Source organism: Equus caballus, chromosome 17 (genome assembly GCF_041296265.1).
Source record: "Equus caballus isolate H_3958 breed thoroughbred chromosome 17, TB-T2T, whole genome shotgun sequence".
Lineage (NCBI taxonomy): Eukaryota > Metazoa > Chordata > Mammalia > Perissodactyla > Equidae > Equus > Equus caballus.
The window spans coordinates 59,525,864-59,548,095 of NC_091700.1; positions in this window are offsets into that span (position 1 = coordinate 59,525,864).

Here is a 22,232-nt window from a genome sequence, read left to right on the forward strand (position 1 = left end):
CTCACAAGTTTATAAAAGAACAGTTGGATCCCAGCTGTGTTTCTGGCAGATGGGATAAATTAAGATTATGTGCTCAGACGGCTTAAACTTTTTACTAATATTTGTGGAGAAGACTTTTTGAAGATTTTCTTTTGCCTAGTTTCCAAATAGTCTTTCCTTATTTTTTTCTTTCTGATAAGAATTATCTCCCTAGAGTTTGCATATCAAAGACATAGTCCTCAGTTCCTAGAGAAGACTGAGTAGAACATTTATATATCAAAAGCACAAATAATGAATACAAGTTTCTCCAAGAAGGACTTATGATTCCTAAATCCAGAATTTTTACAATAACCACAAGCCTTCTGAGATGAACAAGGGAGGGTTTGGGATTAGTATAAAAGATAGGTGGGCTTTTTCAGTTCTTTTAAAGACTCAGTTTCTAAGACAGGGATGATTGTTTTTAATTTTTCAAAGAGTTGAGTTGCAACTTGAAGGATATCATGCGGCTGACCCATCCATCCAACTACATTATCTTCAGTTCACTTCTTTATATCGGGGGATCTTCAACTAAAATAGAGATCAAAGGATTCGTACATTCTAGACTGGAGGTCTTTGTCTTTGGAATTTTTTTCCCCTGCTGGGTACATATTTTCATTTTAGTTTATGGGAAAAGGCCTAAAACATTTCCTATCAGGTTGTGAATATCATCTTCCAATTTGGCCAACTTCTCACCATAGAGCTACTTAAAAATAAATCCTTTTAAATATCTTGTCCTTTCAGCTGGGACAAACAGTAAATATTCGTGCAATATCGAACAACCTCAGGGATGCAAGAGGCATCCCCAAAGAAGATAAAAAAAGATACAACCCTCCCAAGATGCAGAGCCACTCCCAAAGAAAACCAAAAGAACTATTTACACAATTCCCCGAGAGCTAGCAACAGTCCGTAGGATCCTAACTGCAAATGGAGTGCAATCCACATTTCTGTCTGGCCATATTTTTGGGCCCCTAACCTGATAGTTGAGTTGACTTATATGCGACAACTAACAAACTGTGTGTGCCAGGCAGACAGAAAGCCAATCGAAGTCATCAGGACACAAAATGAGACAAATAAGGCAATAGCTGTCCTTGGGAGAGAAAAGGATCCATATCCAATGGATACCCCAAAATCAAAATCACAAGACTCTGGATTTGGAAAGGAAGGAACAATGTAAAATTTGACCTGCCTTTCTGAATTGGGTCCTACAGAGATCTGGGAGAGCTCTTTTGCCAGTTTTCCCAGGATCCCATCTGCAGGATCCCCAGTGAGTGAGGTTTACAGTAGAAAGTGCAGTGCTGATACATACAAAAATTTGGCAAGTTTTTCCATTAATTGTAATTTTAGTTTCCCCTTGACTGTTTAAGGGAACAAGTGGTAGCAGTTTACCAGAGAATCCCTTGGAGTCCTGCCAACTCTGGGAGAGACCCATATGGGGGCCCTCCTTTGAGGGTAGATATGGGAATCTTTGAGTTGGTGTTGAAGGATTTTCACAAAACCTTCAAGGACAATCTTTTTGTCCAACATGCAAGTTGACTGCAAATGAGACATTGATTTACAGCCCAGTGCTTTCATGATGGACCTCTAAGAGGTTGCAACGGGGAGGCCCAGGTGTTGTTTTAAGTTTCTGGCCTTGAAGCTCTTACAGTTGTAAGGCCACTAACTTGGTAGACTTTTGTTTACTGTCTCATGGTTGCCTTATTTTTGTAAATATCTATAAATTTCAGGACCACAGTTTTTAGACATAAATTTTTAGACAAGCAAATGTGCTAGAACGTGATGCACTCAATTCTTTGAAACTTGAGGATTCCATTTCTTTAGCTAAGCCTTGGGCTTCTCAGAGCCAAATTAATACCTAAAGGGGGTGTTCGTCCAGGTTGGGGATTTTGCAGGGTTTTTTAGGTTATCTTGTTGCACAGAAATTTTCTTGATATTGACAAGTCACTTAGTCTCAATCTAAGCCATTCCATGACCAACCTAGCCTAGAATGGGAGTCTTAAAGTTAGGTGGTGAGTACTCTAACTGCTTTTCAGTGCTTAACTCATGTCCACCCATTTTGTAGCTGTAGCTTCCAAGATACCTGCTGATGACAGATCGACCATTCCAATGGTGGATGCCCTAAAGGTTTTAATAGGCTAACTTGTGGCTTCTTAGACTTTGATGTGCCATTGGTCAAAACAGTCCAAATTTCTTGTCTTAATTTATTTCCCCAAGTCCCCCAGCAGTTTATGCTGTGTATTTACCTCAAGGATTTTGTGAGTGCCCCAATGGCTGCTATCTTTTCTGTAGATTGAGAAGCACCCATTATTTTCCCTTGTTGAAATAATCCTCTCTAATTCAACCAGATGTAATGTTTCTGGCTGCCTGGGCACAGTTCTTGAGACGTGTCAGGATGGCCCTAAGGCCACAAACCCAAATTTTGTAGCCCACAAGTTCTCACTGTAAAAAAATCTGGAGTCTACACTCCAATTTTACACTCGGAAGGATTAGGGTAAGAAACTGGAAGAGCTCAGAGCAGAAAATAAGCTGATCTGGAGGGGAGAGAAGCTAACAGGCGATCTCAGAGAGAGGCCAGAAGAAGCAGCAAACCAAAAGGGCTCCATGGGCATCTTCACCTGCGTCAGGAAGTGTCCAAGAGTCTTCAGCAGCTGTCTTCAGGTCCCATCTCGTCGTCACGAAAACTGTCAAAGGTCAGAACTAAAACTGTTTAGTAATGAGTTTGACGTCTTTTATTCAAGGGAAAACAATCCATGGGTTGGGGCAATACAGTGCCTCACAAGCAACAGAGACTCTTCCTGAGAGATTTTGGGCAAGAGTGAGTTTTATAGAGCCTTAGAAGCAGAGACACGGAAACAGGGCATGATTGGCTAGGAGGTTGCACATAATCTTATTTAGAGAGATCAAGGAAGAAGGAAATAAATATCGAACCCAGAGTCAACTTGGCATTTGGGGATTGGCTGATTGGATATACTGCGTTTCTGGTCAAGTGCAACATTCACAGGAACACGGAAGTTTGGTTTGCTGACGTGGCATCCAGGCGAACAAAGGCTCCATCTTGGGAAATATATTTCAACAGGTACAAACAAATTTGATCTGTACATATAACTTGAAGTTCTATCTGTTCTGTGCCAATGTCTGCATGCTTTCAAAGCCGTAGGTGACTCCTCAAATCAGAAAATATTTGTAAATAAAATTTAAAAATCTTTGAGATAGTATTGTCATATGAATTTTTTTGTTTCAATAAATTTTCAATGTTGGAGAAAGGACATTTGAGAAATGTCTTGACTCATGTAATAAGAGAAATAATTTATAAAAATGATTTTAATGACTATGGTTTCCATGCCAGATAAGTGCTTTTTTTTTTTTTTTTTTTTTTTTTGAGGAAGATCAGCCCTGAGCTAACTGCTGCCAATCCTCCTTTTTTTGCTGAGGAAGACCGGCCCTGAGCTAACATCCATGCCCATCTTCCTCTATTTTATACGTGGGACACCTACCACAGCATGGCTTTTTGCCATGCAGTGCCATGTCTGCACCCAGAAACCTAACTGATGAACCCCAGGCACCCAGAAGCAGAACGTGTGAACTTAACTGCTGCGCCACCAGGCTGGTCCCCAGATAAGCTTTTAAAATGCTAATACTTAAAGTAAAAACTTAATATTACCATTATATTGTATATTTTTTAAAATATCACTTATTAATGTGTTAGCATTATTATATGATTATGTCATAAAATAATATAAATATTCATTTTTTCCAAATGGAAAATGCATTCTGACTTTTCAATAAATTTTTCAGTCCATATTTAGAAAATTGCAGATTGTATAATTCAAACGATATTCACATGCATGGGTACAAAACTTTATCAAAATGTGTATTTCTCTGTCTCTGTTCTTCCAGAAAGCCCTCTTGATTGCTTTGTACTTAAATTACTGCAATCATTTTTGCTGACCTTTTTTAATATATACCGTGCCCACTAAACTAAAAATAAACTTATTATTTAGGTACAGTGCTTATTATGTCATGAAAGTGAAATTTTAATGATTAAACTTATGAAATTTAACCAAGAGGAGTCACACATCATTCTTGACGTAAAAAATTGAACATCAGAGGAAAATTTAAGACTATGTCCTAGAATATGACTGAACACCAGGAATAGCAATAACTCCAGTTATTCATTCACCTACCTTGGCCCAGATTATATATCAGATGCTGTGCATCTGTATTATGTCTAATTCTCACAAAATATTCCAGACTACTGAGGATCAGAGTTTGACACTGTGTCAAATGTTGGAGAGCTGGTAAATGGCTGTGCTGGTAAATGGCTTTGCTGATGTTGAAAAACAAAATGTCCACCAAAGCTGGAGATATTTTACTTCTGCATTGTGCTACTTTTGGGTTGACAGGCATATAAATACGATATGCATATTTTGGTTTTATTTCCTGTAATCTTTGCATTCAGAAATGCAATACTTAAATTCCTGAGAATTTGCTTGACTCTTTTCATCTATAGGCTCCTATACTTTGGTGCCATAAGAGACATAAATTACATTCCATGGTTTGAAGGGTTGGAGTAGAGAGTCCTCTATGGTAAGTTTATGGTAAGTTTCTTCATTTTATAAACATTGAATAATTTTTGCACTAATTTATCTAAAACTAAAGTTTACATTTTCATGCTGTTTTTCACAGAGCAGCATTCCTCAGAAACCCATCACTCACTGGTATCATAAGAAGATCTTAGAGAAACACAAGAGTTAAATAATAAGGAAACCATATTTCCAATACTAGCGCTCCTGTCTCTGCCCTGTGCCCCCGCCCCCACACACACATAAGCAGAGCATTCCGTGGTTTTCTTGTGTTTGACATTATGATTTTCCATAATATTTTCATCCAAAGGAAAATTCAATATATCTCTTTTTAAAAAAGTATCTAACCACAGCTGACTAAAATTTTAACAAAATGCTGAAAAAGACAAAAGCTAGTAAAAGTCCAAAAACTAAATTCTGATAGAAGTTGGTAAGGAATCCATCCCATTAAGTGATGACAGGTTGATTCATGGCAACAGTTTATTCCAAGAGTTCTAATTTTTATGAGTTCCCTTATTTCAAAGTACTGCTGGTAAGTGATGAAGTCCAGATATGGAATCAAGCAATCTAGCCTGAGGCATTTCATCTTTCCTAAACTATATAATGTTCCCAAGAAAAGGTCAGTACTCAGTGAAGCCTTTGACAAATACAGAATCTGCATAAAATCCATTTTATTTGAGGACGACTTAAAGGAAAATACATTTTGCATATGAAAAAATAATGAAGAACAAGGGAAAGAAAGCTTCCTATTGACTCTCAGAAGAAAATCAACTAGGAAAATGATGTATCACAAATAGTTGAAGAAAGATGTGTAAAGATTATTGATGTCAATAATATGCAAGAATGTACAGCTTCTATCAAATAGAAACTAAAGAAAAAAATAAAGCCACATATAGAGATGAAAGGAACAAGATGAAGGGAAAGTTAGACGTATGAAATACAGAAATATTACAAGCAAATTAAAACTAATGTAAAAAATGTTAACAACCATGGAACAAGAAGTGCTGTGGGGAGAATAACTAATCTCAATGTGAAGCATAAACTTGAATATATTCCTGCAAATGAAGGGCAAAGAATCAAAGATGTGAAAAGGAAGACAGATAATGTTGAACTCAATGTCAAGAATCATAGATGTCTTAAGAAAGAAAAACCTCTATTTCTAAAATAATTGAAGAAAGCACAATTAAAATAAATGCCATGTTTGGGATTATACACTCACAATGTGAAACACACGTTGAATATTTGAGAACACAAACATGTTCTAGATAAAATGAATAATAAAACATATCCTTAAAAACTGCTTGATTTACCAGAAAAAAAATACTAAACTCAAAAACAAAACAAAAATAGGGGGAATGGGTTAAAGGAAAGAGAAAAAAAGAGAGAGAGGAAGAAAAAGAACATAAGAATTCATTTCTAAACTATTTAATGTCATAAAATAGCCACAATCTTTTATTAAATAAAATCAGTCAGGTAGAAAATGTATACCCGTGTAAATTTATATGTATAAATATATAGCATATATTATATATATTAAAATACTATTTTTATATATGCACATATGCATAATATATCTATATATATATATATATACATGCTATGGTCCTAATTTAAAAATATAAAATGTATATGCATCAAAATATTGAAGTATAAAAAAGTACTATGCATATAAATATCTTTTCCAGTGCTACCTATAAAGAAAAGAAAAGAAAAGACTATAAGGGGAAAATCAGTAGTTGAAATTATCATAAAGTAAAAAAGTTTGACTTCAAAAATAACATATGCCGTATTGAAAATTTGTTACAACAAAAATGATATGATTTTTCCACTTACTAACTTGAAAAAGGTAGAAATTAGTAGCTAATTTAGCATTAACAACAATACCCTTGAATGGAAGGTTTCAGTGTTGCTGGGAGTATAAGTTGATTAAAATTTCTAGAAAGCAACTTGGCAATGTATTGCAAGCCTTAGAATTTTTCAAAAATCTTTCTGCAGAAAACTTGACCTATAGATTAAATTTCTATAAAATATTCGGAAATATGAGCTAACATGGATATCTAAGTGGGTTCATTAAAATACAATTTATATTATCCAGAAATTGAAACAATCTAAATTTTGAATAGTGGTAGACTTGTTAGATAAGTTTCCATATTGACAGAGGCAGAAATATTACTGCATCAATAAAATATGTTTCAAAAATATTTGAATATCATAAAATACTCACAGTATTGTATTAAATTAAATATGATGACTAGAAAATTTTATGCATACTATTGTAATTTTTTTAATCTCAAATACATATGCACTAAAATATTAGAACATTAACTACTCACTAAATTTCTTAATGTTCAAAATGAAGGTAAATTTTCTGCGTGTTCCCAATGGAAATACATCACTTTTATAATCAGAAGAAACCATAAATACCATTTGCAAAATAAAGTAAAATGAATTGAAGTAGAATTAAGTAAACAAACCACTGGCATCATAAGGCATTCCCTTCTCCAGCTGCTCTTCTGGCTCGTCAGCCCATCCAGAGCAGTGAGAAGCCATTAGAGCAGGTGGCTGCTCATTTTATTTTGATATGGAAGATTAACCTCAGAGCTATTTCTGCATTTACTAGAAAACAGTGAGTCATGACAATTGTAAAAACTATCTCCACCAGTATGCAGTCAAATTCTTTTATATCAGGGCTTAGCTCACGTGGGATGAGTGTTAGAAAAGGATGTAAATTATTCAGAATATCTAAATTATTATTTTTTACATTTTTAGTGTTGTCTCAGAGACTTGCGTATGAAAACAGAATGGAAGGCCAATCATTAACTATACCATAATATTATTAGTTTTGTTTTATAAACTGTGAAAGTGGAATTATAACTAGTAAACTTGTGTTGAGACAAAAAGAGAATTTGTCCATAGCCCAAGAGAGTGGATATTTATCAGTTATTTTCATTAAAATTAATCTAAAATAAGTCTTTCCATATGTGCATATTCCTTTCTGTTCTCAATAGTGACTCTGCTATATTCCCCCCAGATTCATTCTGTTAATTAAATATCAACACATTTTAGATCAATATTAGTACAGGAACTATTTTGACCTTGTATTTGAAATAGCCTTCTATTCCAGGCAGGGGACATGCAAGATAAATTTAGAAGAAGAAAATAATTGACATATAGTTTGAATTATTTGGTAGGTTTAAAGAATTAGCCTTTGTGAATTTGGCCAGAACATTAATATTATCATGCTGCAATCAGCATCTGTCAGTCCTCATCAAGAGTATCATTTACATCCATAGGACTATCTTTGGTGTTTTCAGGCCCTGTAACAAGAAACCAATTGATAATGAAGGAAGGTAGATTGTACTTAAAATAACTGTACAAAGTTCAGGAAATTGCTAACAGTAGATATTTATCTTTAGAATGAAATAAATATCTGTTAAACTACCTCCAAACAAATTCCCCTTAGGAATAAAACACAGCAGTTTATAATTTAGGTTATACTGGAAACTACCTTAATTCTTTAATCCTTTAAGCCACATATTTTATTTAGTATTTGAAATAATAATATAATTTAACTTTCATTAATAGGGACATTCTGTTAGTCTTATTATGCATGATGTCTGATTTCTTGGCAAACTATTAAAACCCAAAACTACAGTAATTTAGTAAGCTAATTTTTGGATGAAATATTTACCTTTTTAAAAATATGACTCCTGTTAGTTAACTTTCATGTGTCAATTTAGCTAGACTAGTGTGCCCAGTTCTTTGGTCAAACACTAGTCTAGATGCTGCTGTGAAGGTATTTGTCTACAGTTGACTTTAAGTGACAAAGATTGCCCTTCATAATGCAAGTGGGCCTTGTCCAACCAGTCAAAGGTCTTAAGAGCAAAGACAGGTTTCTTGAAGAAACTCAAGACTGCAACATGGAAAACCTATCTGAATTTCCAGCATGCTGGCCTGTCCTGCAGATTTGAGAGACAAGACTGCAACATCAACTCTTTGTCCATTTTATACACAAGAGAAATCTGAACGCTAAAATAATACAAATCAAGGGGGTGAATTTTTAACATGTTTTTTTAATTTGGTATTTAATATCAGACCAACTGGGAGATATATTTTGAGTGAGCCTTTCCTGTTACTCTTAACTCTCATCACTTAGATGTTTGCCTTAGTACTAATTTGAACAATAAATTTTCTGTACGTATTGCTGTTTTCAATAAGAAACATAAGAAAGAGAACTGCATATGTTATTGATCCATTTCAGCTGATACAAGGATTTCTTACAGAGCTGAGAATCCAGCAGGAAGATTCAGGGACTGGTTCCTGAGCAGCACTATCAGCTTTGAGCATTTTGTCTCAAATTATTTCTGGAATGAGAGAAGACATAAAAAAACTGTAAGCTTTGCTAAGTATAGACCAATTTCTCTGACTAGTCGACAAAAGAGCAACTTGCTCCGCCTGCAAGTTTTCCTCAGGATCATATGTAACCCGGCGTGATCGCCCTTCTGTTCATGCAGCTTTGCTGTCAGTTTCTCTCTATCATAAAAAAAGAAAAAAATCTATTTTTGGCCTGTAACGGCCTTGAAAACAATGAATCCTGCTTTAGTCATTGCTTGAAGAAGAAACCCTCACCTCCAGGTCATCCGTATAGACTCTGCACTCACCACCTTCTCTGAATATCTGTGCTGGTTTCTCTGAGGATGCCCAGGTTTAAATGGGGTTCTTCCCCTTCAAGAAAGCAGGCCTTTTTTGAAAAACGTCATATGATCTCATTTACATGTGGAATATAAAAAAAAGAAAGAAAAGAAAACGAGTTCATAGGTGCAGAGAACAGACTGGTGGTTGCCAGAGTTGGGAGTTGGGAACGGGGGAGAAAATGGGTGAAGGTGGTCGAAAGATATAAACTACCAGTTATAAAATAAATGTCATGGGGATGTCACATACAGCATGGTGACTCTAGTTAATAATACTGTATTGCATATTTGAAAGCTGCTGAGAAAGTAGCTCTTAAATGTTCTCATCACAAAGAAAAAAATGTGTAACTATGTGTGGTGACAGATGCTAACCAAACTTATTGTGGTGCTTAATTCGCAATATATACAAATACGATATCATTATGTTACACACCTGAAACTAATATAACATTATATGTCAATGATCTCTCAATAATAAAGCAGAAAGAAGGTCTTTTAAAGTCTGTTTCTTTTTAAACTCAGGTTAGTTTCTGTCTTTAAGTATGTGTCCTCAGGGGCAGATGACATCTTTATCTGGGATCCTTTAGCACCGCCAGAAATAAACTGCCCGTCTTTTTTTTTCCCCTCAAAACTGAAGGTTCTTTTGTGAGTTATCTGATAAGTTTGTTTCCAATGTGAGCAAACCACCAACTTCTTTTTTCCCAAAAACATACATTAGATAAATATTTTGTCCGGTGAACATCCACACCTGAGTGAGCTCAGATAATCATCTCCACTAGTTTTTTCAGATTCCCATTTCTGGTTAACATTATTTGGCAGAGGGAGATTTAGAAATTCTCTGTATGAGGGACTGTCGGAATGTATGAGACGTTGGAATCTTAGGGACGTCTTAAAGTAGATTTTTCATAGCAAGTATTACTTACACTGACCGTTGCAGATTAATTAAAGCAGCAGTTTTTTACAGTTGTTTTTATGCACACCATATTTGACATTAACAAAATATCAATTTTTCATATTAAACAATAATATTCTTTGTTATTTGGGGTGTCTTGGTCAACAGAGAGTTTACAGGTGGCTGAAACCTAGGGTCAACCTATTCAGGCACTCTAAGAAGATGATAATTTCATGTACTATAAGCCTTTATGTGCAGTGAGAAGACTCATAAGTAAGTAACCGAATCAAAAGAGAAAACTTGGGGCCCGCCCAGTGGCGCAGCAGTTAAGTGCGCACCTTCCGTTTGGCTGCCTAGGGTTCGCTGATTGGGATCCCAGGTGCAGACATGGCACCTCTTGGCACGTCATGCTGTGGCAGGCGTCCCGCATATAAAGTAGAGGAAGTTGGGCACAGATGTTAGCTCAGGGCTAATCTTCCTCAAAAAAAAAAAAAAAAGAAAGAAAGAAAGAAAGGAGAAACCTTTTGTCTCTCAGATATCCATGGAGATATTCATAATGTATCTGAGGCTCAGAAGTGATTGAAAATGACGTCAGGACTTTCTCCGTGTTTCTTGTTTGTGCTTCATTTTGAGTGTGTGTTCCTCCCTGACCTGTTGCAGATCATTCTCCTGTATATGGAAGGTGATTTGCTAGTCAACATTTCTCGGTTTTCAGATTTAAATATTTGTCCTTTCTTTTCCAGTTCCAATTTTGGGGGAAAAAATGTGGAAAAAATCTGATTATCTCCATTTGGGCGACATGCGTATTATGGATCAACCAACTACGTCTAGGAGAAAGGACTACATTGATTAAGCTATTGAGAAACTATTGCCAACCACTACACCAATCTCCCTGACGAGACGACAAGAGAGGATAAGAACTTGAATTTCCCGACTATCACCATATCGTTGAAATTAAGGAAGGGACATTTCTCAGGAGAAAGAGTCCTAAGATTCTTTCCCAAAAGAAAGGGGATCATCACACACAAACCAAATGAAAGATATTTACGATAACTACCATTTTAGGGTAACCAGAATTTGCTTGGGTCTCACTGAGTCTCAGATAACGTTCCTACCAAGAGAAGGAGGTGTTTCCATGCAGTCTACTCCTGACTGAGAGACACTTGGCAAGTGATTTAGTCTAATGTGCCTCACTTGGCTTACCTGGGAAAAGAAGAAAATATTGACACCTACTTAATGAAGTTGCTAAATGACATAATAAATGAAAAGAAAATATAGAATTAAATCACTGTTATATGTATAAAGTAGGAGTCTCCTGCAATTTTTAGTAACACTATTAAAGAATTACTAACTAAATTTTACATTTGCCATATTTTTCTTAAAAATGAAGTCTAAGATACCAATTAAATTAAGAGAATAGCTTTTATATGCAGATTACCTGGATGCTAAGTATTCTGTAACTGGGAAGATGTAACTCAGAGGATATTCATTGCTTAAGTTACCTAATTTCCTTATGACTCAGTTTTGTCATCTAAATAATTGGGATAAAAGTACAACTTTATAGAGTCATGAGGATTAAATTATTACTGAGAATGGTACTTGACATATAAAAATTTCTCAATAAAAGAATTTTTAAAACTTCGTATTTTGTTTGCTTGTGTTTACAGTGATTACATCCGTATTTTCTTCCTGTTGACAGTAGATCCTTTTGAGTATTTCTCAAATATCTTTTCTCAGATAAAATTTGCTGCTTGTAATTTGCGTTATCACCACACCTAATCTTTGACATCGAAGTTCAATTAGGAAATAACTTTTAATATTTTTCATGTAGCATAGTGTTTCAAAAGTTCTAGGGTATGCACATACATTCCAGAAATATTGACATTAATTTTTGGAGCAGAGCACAAAGTTATTGGAGATTAGGTTTGTGAGATTTTGTTGTCTATCACTGTTTATCCCCAACGATCTTTCACAGTCTTTACTCGTTTTGTTGTCAATTGTTATACGTTAAGTTTATGTCAGTAGTCTCTAGAAGTTCAGATATAACCAGAGACGCATTGGTAATTCTTATGCGAAGCAGAATAAATAATAAATACTTGATGATCTGTTTCTTAAGATTGATAATCATCCAAAATTGGAAAGACTAATATTCACTTTCTCACTAAGAAATACACACATTGCATAATATTTATACTATAATCAACTGAAGACTTTCAGTATTAAAATGTTTAAATGGAAAATAGAGAAAAAGGATATAATAAGAACTTGTCTTTCAAATTTTTTCTCTTTTTTATTAGTGAGTTACACTTTTTGTATGTCCAATTAGGATCCAATTAATTATCACTAGGCTTTCATGGCAAACTGATGTTTCTAAAAATGCTGTAATTAAAATTTTAATTTTCTATTTTTCAAAAGTGTAGATTTCATTAAAATGAAAACTGAATCATCTTCTATCATAAAAGTTGACAGCAAAGTATTAAAATCTTTTTCTCTTTTCAATTCTTTGTGAGAAGATTTTCATTTATACGGAGTGAACAAAGTATTTAACACAGACTAGACTATAAGGAACGCCAAATAAAAAACCAGTAAATTATGCAATGATACTATCAGGAAAGCTAAAAGGTATACAGCTTCCTAAAGGGAGGGAGGTATAAACTCAAAATTAGGACTTTAACAACAAGCAGTATTCATGATGGAAATGGAAAGATAAATCTCCAAGACAGGGAAAATTTTGAATATTTCTTTAAATAAAAAGAAAATTATAATGTGTACTTTAAAATATTGAAGATATTTATAGGTGAGATATTTTGTAACCTATATATTTAATTTAAGAATAAAAGGAAGCATTAATAAAAGAAAAGTAGAAAATAATATGGACAAGTAACGGCTTTTGAAAAATAAAACAATATTTCATTTTATTCACTCATAATCAAATTCAGTGGCAAGAATTTCTATGTAATAATCAACAGGCTTTGTGAAGGAGAAATTAGCGTAAAATTTTAATTCAAAGATAAAATTACAGGTAGCAATCATTCACATTTGTATGGACTTCAAGAAAGGTTTTGATTACTTCACTAGAAAATTCTGGATAATTAGGAAAATAAGAATATTCGGCAAATTTATATCTTAGAAACTCTCAACTATTGGGAGGATAATGTTAAACAGATGGTGATGACAGATCTGGAATTAGCCTGAATGAGTGATATTCCCCAGAGGTCAGACCTGGTTTCAGTTTTTAAAAATATCTTTTTGATGACCTCGTTGAAATAGTTTGGAGCATGATTTCTACATTTAAAAAAAATTCTTGAGATTGTGTTTGTGTATTTGTGTGTGTGATTGTGTTAAGCAAATATAATTTAAAAGTCTAAACTTACATAATTCAAATATTCTTTTAACTATCTTTTGAAATTCATGGTCATTATTCTAATAAGTAATAATTCTATATAGGAAAGTAAAGTCCTCTCAAATGTTGAAATGATAAAGTAAAAAATGTAGTTAACGAGGAACCTCTAAATCTATTCCTTTATAATTCGCTTTAAGTATGTAATTTTAGTTTGTACTGAATCGTGACTTTTAAGTTACTTGACCAAAAATTAGGAAAAGCCTTAGGCAATGTAGTGAATATTACATTTTTATCACTCAACATCCTGATACCCTGGAGATTTCCCAGTTGTAATGAGTTCATAAAGTCAACTAAAAGATGTTCTTTCCTTCCAATGATTAAATTCTGTACTCTCTAAATATACTTTTTCTGCACCTTATAATTATTTATGCAATGAGTTTGGATGACTATTTCTAAAGTAAGCCTAAAACATCTAAAAGTCCACTTGAAATGAAATGCCACAAAATATTCACAGATTTTTAAAAGGACTCAACGGATAAAGTCCTAAAATTGGCTAAAGAGAGAAAAGCCTTATAAAATAATAATTTTATGTTCTATTTTCCTAATCAATGGAAATTTTGTATTATACATAAGTGTAATTTCACTCTTTTTTCCTAATTGAATCTAAAGGAAATGGCTTTGAGAAAACTGGTCACTCATATATGTAATTAAAATTGTTGAAACAAATCAATGAAATTAGAATTCTAACACAATCAAGGTTTTAAAGCAAAGGTGACACAGAGCAGCAAGCAACAGATAACAGCTTGTTTCTTTGTTGGCAGATGCATTCTCAAACTTCAGTTTAGAATGAGACTTGTTTCTCCAGTGGCGCAATGATGGTGTGTGAACAAGAAGTAAGCAAGTGCAGCTACTCTCTCATAATCTTCTTTTTATATGTTTATGGATACAAACTAAACAAAGAAATTTCTCACTCAATACAGTCACAAAGCAAAACGTTTTCAAACCTTGACATTGTCCTTGTGAAATGATTGCCTCTAGAAAGAAAAGCAAACACGCAGTACCCATTAAAACATTTTGGACCGAATTGAATTGTCTATTGCACACTCAATAAATCTTTCATAAGTTTATGTCTTTTGGTTTCAAAACACTTTAATTTACTGTAAAAAGTAATAAGGTTCCTGTCATCAATATATGATTTGTAATGCCTTAATAAAGGGTATGATGTCTTATATCCAACTTTTGTGGATAGACTCTAAAGCTTAATGTGCCCTTACAATCTCAGTCTTGTGGTGAAAGCTGTATATTTTGGTACATGAAGTAATAAATATTACATGTATGATATTTATTGTTTTGAATCCCTTTAATATTTTTTTTCTGAAAAAAGTAAAGTTGTCTTATTCTGAGCCAGTTTTGAAAAATGTCAATATTCCTACTATTTAATGTATGGTCAGCACCGCTTCAATAAAGTTTGGGTACAACAGAGATCCATCTTTTTCGTTAAAGCGTTACAACATTAATAATTAATTTCCTTTGGTGAACAAAAATACTAGTGACAATAAACAAGATGAAATCTGAAAATTTCTCATGTGCACATTCAAATTGTTTTGCTTTGCTTTTGCAAATTAATTCAGGCACACAGAAATGTAGTCTTTAAATGCTAAATAAATGTCTCCTGGAAAAGTGCTTTGGTTAATGGTAATAAACCTAAAAAGGGACATGTCTTTTAAACAATGTCTGTTATTTTGAGTTTTTTTTTTCTTGTTAGATGCTCTATCATAATTTACTATTACTACCATTACTGAGCTTGGAATATATGATATATTTTTAAATGAATTAATTCAAAATTGTTGCATATAACAATTATTGCTAAAGTCAGTAGCACTCATATTCTGGTACAGAATAATCAATTACATATCTTTAAATGGAGAAACAATAATTCTATGTGGATATAAATACCATTAAATTCATGCCACCTTGCAGTCACCAAAGTATCTCTACCTCAAAACTGGGAAACGATTTTTAAATTCATAGAAGATCTTGTAATTTACTCACAGAGCTTAAGCACTACAAAATTAATTCCATTCACCAACACAAGTTCAAACTCTAAATGAGTCCCACAAGTTTGATAGATTTTTAATAAATATCTGAAGTACTCTTATTTATTTTCTTCAGTAAAATATCTTAGAAATCTACTGATTACAATTAAACGAACATTTGCTATCTACCAAAAATAACCAAAGTTTTCTGTATTTCTCATTTCTTGTGGTGTCAAATATAAATGTCATACATGACAATAGTATTTTCTCTATATCCTGGAATTATCAAAAGTCTTCTTTTCCATTTATTCATGTGAAATGTTATGCTTATGTTGCCCTGTATGTCTTATTCAGCACATTAGAAGTAAACAAGAAGAGGACGTCTCTATCCAGACTGGAGTCAGGATGTAGGCCCTGAGTGCACCGTGCCACCTAAAACTCTTTAAAAGGAATCAAACAAATTTATTCATTATTAATAACTAGTAATAACTATATATCCACGTCCAAGTCTAGGAAAGCTGAGATCACAGGATAAAAATCACAGTACTATTGGGGCTGGCCCCGTGGCCGAGTGGTTAAGTTTGCATGCTCCGCTGCTGGCGGCCCAGTGTTTCGTTGGTTCGAATCCTGGGCGCTGACATGACACTGCTCATCAATATGTACCGGGGGGCTTTGGGGAAAAAGAGAAAAAAATAAAATCTTGAAAAGAAAAAAAAAATCACAGTACTATTAAAATTTTTTGAGGGGAAATCATTTACCCCCCAGCCATCAGTAGCTTCAGTAAGAAAACCAAGCAGTCAATACACTGTTTATTTTTTACCATATATATAAATGGTCCTTGCCTGATACGTTTACATTCTAATGTAATTTTTGTTGTGGCTTTTGCTTATTGGTGTCACATCTGGGAAGTCTATATCTAAGAATATCCATATTTCTTCTTTGGTGAAGTGCCAGTTCATGTCTTTTGCCCATCTTTTTTTATTATATAGTTTGTTTCCTTATAATTAAGTTTTGAGAGGCCTTCATATTTTCTGGATACAAGTTATTTGTCAAATATGTTATTTGCAAAAATTTCTGCAAGTCTGCAAATTATTATTTAATTCCCTTAATCATGCACTTTGAAGCACAAAAGTTCTTAATTTTGATGAAGTCCAATTTATCAAATATTTTATAAGTTACATTTTTGGTGTTATATCTAATGTTATGAAGTCCTTTCATCTTATGAAAGACTTTTCTCTTATGTTTTCTTCTAGAAGTTTTAAACAATTGAATTTTAAAGTCTGTGATTTATGTTAATTTTTGCATATGGATCAAGATATGAATCAAAGTTCATTTTTTTACATATAATTATAAATTGTTTGAACACAATTTGATTAAGAGTCTCTCTGCGCTGAATTACTTTTGTGCTAGAGTCAAAAATCAGTTGAACTTAGATGTGTGGTTCTCATTCTGGACTCTCTATTTTTTTTCCATTCATTTTTTGTTTATCTTGACACCTGCACCACACTATCTTGTTTATTATATCTTTATAATAAGACAAGTAATGTAAGTTTTACACCTTTGTTCCTTAGAAAGTTTTTTAGAAAGTTGTTTAAGCTATTCTAAATCCTGTGCATTTTCATATGAATCAGAGTGTCAATTTTTATAAAACGTTCTGCTAAGATTATGATTGGGTTTGTATTGAATCTACAGATAAATAAGAGGGACAATTGACATCTTAAAAACATTGAATCTCCTGATTCATGAACACGAATTTTCTCCCCATTTCTCTGTCTTCTTTATTTTCATTATTTAAAAAAGTTTTTTTTCAGTGTACATTTATTTGTCAGCTTTATCCCCAAGAATTCATAAGTTTCTATGCTATTGTGCATGGTATTGTTTTCAGTTGCCAATTGTTCATTGTTAGTATGTAGAAATAGAATTGATTTTGTATGTTGATTTTTATATCCTCAAAAACTGTTAAATTTATTAGTTCTTGTAGATCTTTTGAGATTCCAAGGAATTCCCATGCAGATTATACTATCATCTGAAAGTAGGTAGTTTACTTTCCAGTTTGGATTCTTTTCCTTACACGCTTATTGCACTAACCAGAACCGCCCATATAGTGGTAAACAGAAGTGATGAGAGTTGATATCCTGTCTTGTTTCTCATCTGAAGGTGAAAGCATTTATTCTTTCAGCATTAAGCATGATTTTAGCCATAGGCTTTTCATAAATGTTCTTTATCAGTTGTGGAATTTCCTAGTTTGCTGAGTTCTAAAACCAAGAATAGATGTTAGATTTTTCAAAAGCTTTTTCTGCAACTACTGAAGTGATCACATGTTTTTTCTTCTGTAGCCTGTAATTATGGTGAACTATATTGATTTTTTAGAGGTTAAAACAAGCATGCATTCTTGTGGTTAATTCCATATGTTCATGTTTGAATTATCTCTTTTATTTATTGCTGTATCTGCTTTGCTAAAATTTTGTTAGCAATTTCTGCAAATATGTACATGAGAATTATTGATCTGTAGCTTTATTTTCTGGAATGTCTTTGTCTGGTTTTGGTATCAGAGTAACACAGAACTCAGAATGTATTGAGGATATCTTCTTCTCTTTAATTTTCTGTAAAAGTTTGTATAAAATTAGTATATATTTTTTAGATTTGACTACGAGTCAGTTGGGCCTGAATTTTCCTTGTGAGAAGGTTTTAAACTGTAAATTCAATTTTAATTAGATGTAGGGCTATCAAGATTATCTATTTCTACTTGAGTTAGTTTTGATAATTTATTCTTTTAAATAATCTGTCGATTTCATCATATTTCTTGAAATTAGGATAAAATTGTTCATAATATCCCCTTACTACCACTTTAGTATCTGTAGAATCTCTAAAAATATGACTTTTATCTTTCCTGAAATTGGCCATTTGCAATTTTTCTCCGTTTTTTTCTTGATTGTTTTGTTTATAGGTTTATCAGTTTTATTTATATTCTCAAAGAGCCAGCTTTTATTTTCATTATGAAATGACTATTTATCGATTGGAAAATTGGTTTTTCCAAATTCTGTTCTTGTGATATTAGTATAGCCAATCCTGCTGTTTTCAGATTATTCTTAATATAGTGTACCATATTCATTCCTCTTATATTTAACTTATTTATATCTTCATATTTTAAGTGAGTTTTTAGACAACATATTGTACAGTCTTGCTTTTTCAGTCCAATCTTATAATCTCTGCTTTTGAATTGCAGTGTTTACAACATTTACACTTAATGTGAGTATTTATATGGTTGAGTTCAAATTTAGCATCCTACTATTTTTTACATCTCTTCGTTGTTTTCTTTTTCTGCTTTTTTTGAATTAATTGGGGTTTTTTTCTCTATTTCCATCTTATGTTTTTAGTTTGCTTATTACCTGTATCTCTTGGTTGCTTTCTTTTACTGGTTGTTTTAGGACAATTAATAAACACATTTAACTTATCAAAGATTAACTTCAGGAGATATTATATCATATAACGTGGAGTGGACAAACCTTACAATAGCATACACTCATGTTCTCCTTTCCATGTATCATACATTTTACTTCTATATAATATAATAATACAGTCATGTTGAAAATTTTTAAAGAGATGGGAGAAATATATATATATATAGAGAGAGAGACAGAGGGAAAACGAGAGAGAAAGAGATATTAATCTAAAGAAAGTTGGAGGAACTATATTCATATCAGATGCAGTTCACTTCAAAGAATTTTTTTGAATTATCAGAAAGAGACACCATATAATAATAAAGTGCTCAATCTACCAAGAAGATACATGATCCTAAATGTGTATGCACCAACCAGCAAAACTGCAACATATGTGAAGGAAAAAACTATTAAATTGAAAGGAGAAATACACAAATCAACAACTATGGTTGAAGACTTCAACACTCCTTTTTCAACATTTGATAGAATAGTTAGAGAGAAAATCAGCAAGGATACGAAGAACTCAACAATGGCATCAACCAGTAGGATCTAACTCCATTTACAGAACACTTAATCCAACAACTGCAAAATACACATTATTTTCAAGTGCTACACAACATACACCAAGATAGATTGTATCCTGGGCTATCAAACTAGGCTCAACACATTTAAAAGAATGGAGAACACACATAGTGCATTCTCCGACCGCAATGGAATCAAGCTAGAAATTAATAACAGAAAGATAACAACAAATTCTCCAACACTTGGGAATAAAACAACACATTTCTAAATAATTCATGGGTCAAAGAAGAGTTCTGGATGGAAAACAAAACACATTGAACTTAAAGAAAGTGAAAATGTAACATATCAAAATTTGTGGGACATAACTAAAGCAAGATTGAAAAACAGTAAAGGTATATGGTAGAAGAAGGGAAGTCTCAGATCAACATCACTTCAAGGATATAAAAAAAAAAAATGAAAAGAAAAAGAGATAAACACAAACCCAAAGGAAATAGAAGGAAGTGATTAATAAACACAAGAGCAGAAATCAATGAAACTGAAGACAGACAAAAAAAATAGAAAAAATATATGGAAAAAAAAGGCCTGACTTTTTGTAAATATAAAATTGGCAAATGTCCAGAAAGGCTTATAAAGAAAAAGTCGGAGAGGATACTGACTACTATTATCACAAATGAAACAGTAGGCATCACTACATATCCTGCAGAAATCAAAAAGATAACAAGGGAATACTATGAACAACTCTGCATACATAAATTTAAGTTAAACAAAATAGACTAATTACTCAAAAATATCCCTCCAAAACTCACCCAATATGAACCAGATCATTGGAAAAGTCCTATAACTATAAAGGAAATTGAATCTATCATTTAAAAATTCCCAAAGAAGAACTCCCCAGGCCCAGATAGTTTTACTGGAGAATTCTACCAAATTTTTAAAGGTGTATAAGCACGGATTCTATGTAATGTCTTCCAGAAAATAGAACACTTTCCAATGCATTTTATGAAGTTAATATTACCCAATACCAAAACTAGATAAAGACAGTATATAAAAAGAAAACAACAAACTAATATCTGCCTTGAAGATAGACACATGAATCATCAACAAAATACTGGGAGACAGAATTCGTAATGCATAAAAAAATCATATACCGTGACAAGATGGGGTTTATTCCAGGGATGCAAATCTGATTCAATATTTGAATATCAGTCAGTGCAACCTATTATATTAAGAGACTAAAAGGAAAAAAAATCATATAATAAAATTCCTCAATACAGAAAATACTTTACAAAGTTCAACAGCCATTCATAATAAAAACTATCACAGATATAAGAATAAAGAAGAACTTTGTTAATAAAGAGAGTCATCAAAAAAAACAGCACAATGAACCTTGATGTAAGTCTCATACCTTATACAAACACGTACAAAAAAAACTTTTTGAAAAAAACATAGAAAAAACATTTGAGGCCTAAGGGCAAGTAAAAACTTCTTAGACTTGATTCCAAAAGCACTATTAAAAAAATTAAAATAGTAATCAATCGAACTTTGTTCAAATTTGAAAAACAACGTTCTGTGAAAAACCCTGTTAGGAAAATGAAAAGACTACCTATAGACTGGGAGAAATATTTGCGAACCATATATCTGACAAAGGACTTGAATATATAAAGAACTCTCAAAACTCACCAGTTTTTAAAAAAATCAATTCATTTGAAAACAGGCAAAAGTCGTGAATAGATATGTCACTGAAGAGAATATATAGGCAATAAATAAACACATTAAAACATTATTCAACATTATTAGCTAATAGGAAAATACAAATTAAAACCATAATGAGATATCACTACACAGCTCCCAAAATGGCTTAATTAAAAAATATATTGACAGTATCAAACGGTGAGGATGCAAAGAAACTGGATCACGCATACGTTTTTGAATAACAGTTTGGTAGTTGCTTAAAAAGTAAAAACGCTAAATATGCAACTGCCATAAGACGTGACCTAGTAGTTGTGCTCCAGGACATCTATCCTGGAGAAATAAAGATTTCTGTTTGGTTTATACAAAAATAAATAACACAATTGTTTATGGAAGCTTTATTTGAAACAGTTCAAAACTGGAAACAATCCAAATATCTTTCCACTGGTAAACTGTTAAATTGGCATATGCATACCGTGGAACACTATTCAGCAATATGAAGGAATGAAGTATTGAAACATGCAGCAACCTGGATGAATATCCAAAGAATTATACTTAGTGAACAAATTCTGTCACCAATAATTGCATACCGTATGATTCCATCACTCATGAAATGACAAAATTACAGAAATAGAAAACAGATTAGTGGTTGTTAATGGCTAAAGAGGGGGTGGGTAGGAGAGAGATGAGTCTTACTATGAAAGGAAAACTTGTGAGATCATTGTGGTGACAGAAATGTTTTATATCTTGACTGTATCAATATGCTAGATATTATATTGAAATATCACTTTGTAAGAAGTTATCATTGGAAAAAACAGTGTAAAGAATTCACAGGATCATTCTGTATTATTTCTTACAACTGCATGTGAATCTACAATTGTCTCAAAAGAAAAACTTTAATTAAAAAAATTAAATAGCCAGATGTGGGCAGCAGCTACCATATTGGGCAGCATGATTCTATACTACTGCTATTATATTTTATCCGTATGTTTTCCCACTGTTTCATGAAGATTTTAAACAT